Below are 6,323 nucleotides of genomic sequence, written 5' to 3'. Positions count from 1 at the left end.
TTATTCATAAGTGTAGAGAAGTGTTGTTATCATTATCCCATGAGTCTTTTATATTTCTTCCACCATGTTTTTACAATAGTCCATAACAGACAAACTAACAATTTAACAATTTTATGATTATTTGATCATTTCATGCAATTATTTTGCGAAACCAAACCAAATTTACTGCCCTGATGAAGACCAAAATCTGATGTTCTTAACTATCCATGTATGTTCTTTTCTGATTTCCTCAGATGCCTATGTTTGGGACTGTCACTTACACTTTTTTTGGACTATCCCTTAAGATGGAAAAAGACAGTTATTATGATTTTTTGCTTTTATCCCTGATGAATCATCATCATTAATAATCATTCAGTCAGTCAGACATGCAAAAGTATTTGCTGACTTAGATTGTTTGGGTGTTATAAGACCTTACAGTTGTCTGCACCTCTCTGCTGGTGATACTTTTTTGCATTCCCGTGTCGTTATTGCCGTGGATTTGGCAGGTGTTGATACATCAAAATATACCTTATATCATAGATTAAGTTTTCTGTGGCTCAGGTGGACTGCGGAAGAGATTTGAGAGCAGGAATGTTGTTTATGGGTGCCTCAAGGGCAGTGGTGGTAGTGGTGGTGTGACTGATTTAAGACGGCACACTTTTTTGACAATAAATGCACGTGTTGTGTCAGTGTGCATGTAGCGGGTGAATAAAATAATACAAATAAAAAAAAAAAACAGTGGCTCAAATCACAGAACCATATCCTTTCGTTCACTTTACTGAATCCTAAACTATAGTGTGATCATGCTGATTCAATTGAATTCAGTGCCACTTATTTCAACACTTACATGGTTCAACTGGTGTCCAACAAAAACAACCAAAAATAAGACAAGAGGAATCATATGGTGAACAATGTTGTTATGTTTGTAGGTAAGGGTCTTCCTCTGTACTGTGCGCTAGATTTCCCAAGGGTGTCGACTAACATACCTTCGAGATCAGTTGCCCGCGTCCCTGTTTATGCATGTCAGCCCCCATCTCCTTCAATCCATCACATATCTCTGGCAGCCGCAGAGACACTGGATAAGGCTGTGAGAACCTGTGCAAGCGCTCTATATCTTTCACCCCTCTTCAGCTGTGGTCAGTTTAAAACAAATCTGCAGAAATATTATTCGGGTTCGGACATAGTTTTGTGCTCAACATTCAGGTTAGAATGAGACTAGATTCTATTCTTGCAGTCACACGGAGCTTCAGAGGCTTTAGAAACCTGCTCAAGTCAGTGTGTGTGTGTGTCAGTGTGTGTCAGCTGTTGTCATGTGATGGTATGATCTTTCCACGGCAGATGAATGTGTAGAGTTCCCAGTGATATGTCATACAGCGTTTGACAAAGTTTGAAGTGATGGATTTGCATGAGTGATGTAGATGAATACGTGTACCGTGAAGTCAAAAATGCTTGCTTGTGTGTGTGTGAATTCTCCGGGACACCCTAAAATGAGGTAATATATGTTGTGAATTTGGTGCTATACAAATAAATTGAATTGAATTTGAAGTTCAACATGGGTCTTGTGGCTGTCAGGCTCCTGGGTCAGAGGTCGTGCTTATGACATCAACGGAACGTCCAGGGGAGAGAGTATAAATTTACTTGCCATCCAGATTGCCCCTGACTCCATCCCTTGCTGCTATTAATAGGCAGAAACTGCTGCGTGGCATGCACCCGCTCCCTCGGAGAGTGTGAACATGGGACATGAAAAACAGGGGAATCTGACCTGAACTGGCCGTTACCTCTGACCACTCATTTAGTGTTGATAGCAAAGGGGCACGGATTTAATTAGGTGTGCAGTGGACGGACTGTTGGTTTAGGTTTTCAAGTGGAATGATAAAAAAGCAGCAACTTGCAGTAGCAGCTGTGATGCTGCAGGCCACTTTTCACAAATTCTGAGTCTGCATGCTAACATTCTTATGATGACCATGCCAATGCGTTGTTGCATGCGTTATTACTTCACAGTGGCTCTGTGTGTCTGTTTCACACTTGCCTATATGACCAACAGAGGCCGACAGAGGATTGTTACGTGAATGGGGTGAAGTCTGCCGTCTCTGATTGCCTTGTTATGTTAATTGTGTTGGTGTGCTAACATTTGGAAAACTGTGATATTTCTTTTTTACCAGAGGACGTAGGATGTAGAGATATTAAAGAGCAGCTGGTGGCGCTGAATGCAACGTCAGGGTATTACTGAAGCTGTGAAGATTCAACCAATCAATCAAAACTGTCAATCTATCATCTAGCTGTCAAAAATGGTGATTACAATTATTTTCAATGAAATTACAACAAATAATTCAACATTGACATCATGGTTTTTGTCATTATTTATTGAGGATATAGCTGTTTAATTTCAGTTTAATCTGCTGACTGAATTGTTTGCTTCTGTTCTTGGCGTATAGGCCAATTTGTGGGGGCTTCTGTAGAAAATATCACAGCTGTAGAACTGATTGCTGCTGAGAACCAAACGCTGCCAATTTGCCATTCATAGAGTAATGAAAGTACCCATTGACTGTCATGTTTAGTGACTGCTGATGGATAACAGGCCACCAAGGCACACAGTCTTATATCTATAAAACATCTGCTAGATTGTCAACGGGGGGATGAGACTGGAATTATACGGCTGCCAAAAATGATAATTACCTACTCCAACACAGTTCTGCCTCATCCATGACTGTGGTGCATGACACACATAACACACTGTAGTCTAAGCATACTGCAGGAGCCTCGCCCATGGAAGCAGAAGCTATCATGTTAATGCAGAAATTCAATCTGGATTCAATGCTGTCCATTGCTCTACATCCACACAATTTTGTTTTTTTGCAAATTAAATATTACAGGAAAATTCAAGCTGTCAGAGTTTAGCCAAGCAACTCTTTGCCACAAAGATCCATGGGTGGTCCATGGAACATGATGGTCCATCTGGATGGATAAAGTGCCTTCAGAGAAAAACCCCTTAAACTTGTTACATGCAAAACTATTCACTTCACTTCACTTTTCCATCTTCATGTCTGGATCTTCAATTTACCATTTCCACCCGTTTTTTCAACTTCTCTTAGATATTCAATACAGACAATCTCTCCTCCGGCTGCATGAGAGTCAGAGGGGGAAAGTTTCCATGTGGCCTCAGTGCTTGCTCTTGGCGGGACAATCCCACTGTAGACCAAAGTGTTTCCGTGCATCCACCTCTACTGCTTGAGCATTCCCTCCTCCTTCCGTGCTTTCTCCATTTTTGTACTGTCACACGAACAGCCACTTTCCACTGCCCCAGACCTGAACCTTCATTCCAATTCTCCCCAAGTCTCTCTCTCCTCTCTCGCCCCCTCACACACACACACACACACACACACACACACACAAAAGTGGTGTGAGTTCAATCTCATTCAGTTGCAAGCCGAAAGTGATTACTGAAGAGACTCATAATAATTTACAGTTCCTGCCTAATCACGTATGCTTGCCTAGGTATTTGCATGCATGTGTGTATGTACGTGTATATCACACCCTAAGTACTGTAGCTATAAAAGCCAGAAGCTGAGTCATTAACCGGAATTTGTCTTTTGCAAAACTGAAACAGTCAGTTTCACAAAGGGCCAATTTTGAGTTTGAAAAACAACAGTAGGTTTACATTCTTATGGCAACCAGTGAAATTAGATAACATAATTGACTGTTTTTGTCCATCAAAGAGTTTGACAGTGCGCATTAACAAACAAGCTTGAATCGTATCTATAAATGGCAGAGTTGGACAACAGTGTGAGATCGGACCTTTGGCTGAAGGTTGCATCGGTTCATGTTGCTTGCCCCCTCCACTCCCCCTTGATCTGACTTGGTCTGTGCTGGCTGGATCATCAACATTGGCACCCTGACCGAGGCAATGAGAGGAGCTACCGTTGTTGCATCCACAGAAAGACCCAGGTCCTAGTCCAAGGAAGATAAGAGGCATAAAAATGTGGAAATAAATCTACGTATCTACTACATGTTCCGTACATGCACGTAATCCACTGTAGACTGTAATTGACAATTTATTCAATAAACAATAATTCTTATCAATTAAGCAGTGAGAGTACATCACTAGATGTATGTAATTGTATGTTTCAATTGTAACAAGGCAAGCACATAATTTAAAATCTACGGAGATGAGCCAATGCGACATGTATCTGCCCGATACATGGCCAAAATCACTGGATTTGATATTAAAAAAAGAAAGTAGTAGAAAGTTGTCTGCCACCACTGTCATGTGACCATGACATGATTGATGGCTGTGTGTCTGCCATGAAGTTGGAGTGTTATCATTTCAATAATTATTATTTTATTTCCCGAGTTAAGGTCCAATACTAGAAAAAGAGAAACGAAAAACATATTATGGAAGACAACACACCAATGTTTCCACATAAACTAGTGGTAATGTGTACATGGTCAGTGTTTATATATATATGTATGTATATGCTCCCAGTACAGTAGTGTCTTGCCAAGTGACACATCGGCATGTAGACAAGTGGAGCCGGGAATTGAACCCACTACCTTCCAGTTGAAATACAACTCGCTCTACCACTGACCTACTGTAAAAGTGTAAAAATACTGTATCAGACTGATATTGGTATTCAGAGCTGCTGGCCACTACTGAATCCTCAAATCGGTTTGATTTTAAGAAGAATTCAACAGCACCTAACAATTATTTTAAGCATTGATTAATCTGGTATTCCTTAATGTTTAAATATCAGAATATCTGTTAAATATCAGAAAATGGCTCTCACAGTGTCTCATGGGTTAAAGTGATGACTTCACATGTCTTGTGACACAAAAACACTACAGGGGTGTCTATGGATGCCACAACTGTTGTTGTTATTGTTGTTGTTGTTGTTGTTATTGTTTGAAATTTGAAGCTTATCATAGTTTAATTGTATATACCATCATTCTTTGATCTGAATGATTATATTATAAGATTACAGTATACGCATTAAGAGTAAACTTCCCTCCACTGCCTTTCCATGTTTGTACGTTCAGATAACAGCTGTCAGATCAACCAGTTTCAATGCTACAAACAAGTAAACAACCAACAATGTCGGCAAACATTTATTTTCCTTGAGGAAAGAAAACCATCAAATGGCCAACCGTTGAGATGATACAGGACATTCTGGTATAGTGTGACAAATACTTGTGGCAAGTGGTGAACATTACAGCAACTGCTTAATAATGAAATGCCTAACTGCACCCTCCTTACACACACCACACACGCACACACACCATGGCATCTTAACTGATGGAAACTTCCCTCCCAGGCATAGTTTAGGTTGTCAGTGTGGTCCATTTCCTGCCAGGTCTGAACCAGCTGAGCCAGGGACTTATGTTCCACCCGAGGGACTTTCAATCAACCCCCCCACCCATACACACACACTTCTGCAGTAACACCATAGTGGCTGTGAGGTCAAACACTGGGCCACAGAGTTTGAATGAGCGATGGAACGAGGTCTCCCTCTGCTGCTGTTTTATCATATGTGCCCTGTGAGAATACTCACAGTGATCACCCAAGAGGGTGAATGAAAATAAGCTTTAGTTTGTTTTATTAGCTGGTTAAAGTCGGAAACAACTGGAACTGGAAATTGGCCGACATTATGGGAACATGGGTTACCTGCGGATTTTTCTAGTGATTTACATATGGATTTGGGAGTTTTTTAAACAATTGGTAATCTTCTAAAGGGATGGGCAATAATCCAATAATAATATGTCACGATATAATTTCATTTTTATCAATGTAGAAATGGTTCAATATAAATTGACTGACAAAAAGGTATTTTGAGACATTTACTTGCTATGAATGTTTTGCCTCAGATTGTGATAAACAAGTGTTTGTTGTTTTATTCCCATAATGTGTTTAAAACCCACAATTACATGGTTCCTTCAATTTTCACAAAAACATACACTTCATTGTGATAATTAACTATCTTGACCGATTTTAATCTTTTTTTTATTGTGATAAGAATTTGGCAATATTTGGCATCACTGATCTTGTGTATTGACACCATTTGCACACACTAAGTGCTTTCTCTGTAATTATTATTATTTACACAGTCTTCCGATGCATGATTGACCAGATTAACTTTTAGTCAAATGTGCACATAACACACAAATAAAGGCACTTTGACCAATTTTGTAGAATTCCCATTTAAGTATTTAAGGTATCATTGCCATCTATGTAATTTGCCACACAAATAAGCATAGCTAGATAGATAGATATTTCTTGGTTCTTAGTCCCTTTTGAACTTTGCTCCAAGGGCACGAATTGATTGCGCATGCGCATTACAGTTGGTCCAGGA

This window comes from Solea senegalensis, linkage group LG10 (genome assembly GCF_019176455.1).
Source record: "Solea senegalensis isolate Sse05_10M linkage group LG10, IFAPA_SoseM_1, whole genome shotgun sequence".
Taxonomy (NCBI): Eukaryota; Metazoa; Chordata; class Actinopteri; order Pleuronectiformes; family Soleidae; genus Solea; species Solea senegalensis.
Note: the sequence above shows the minus strand (reverse complement) of the source record.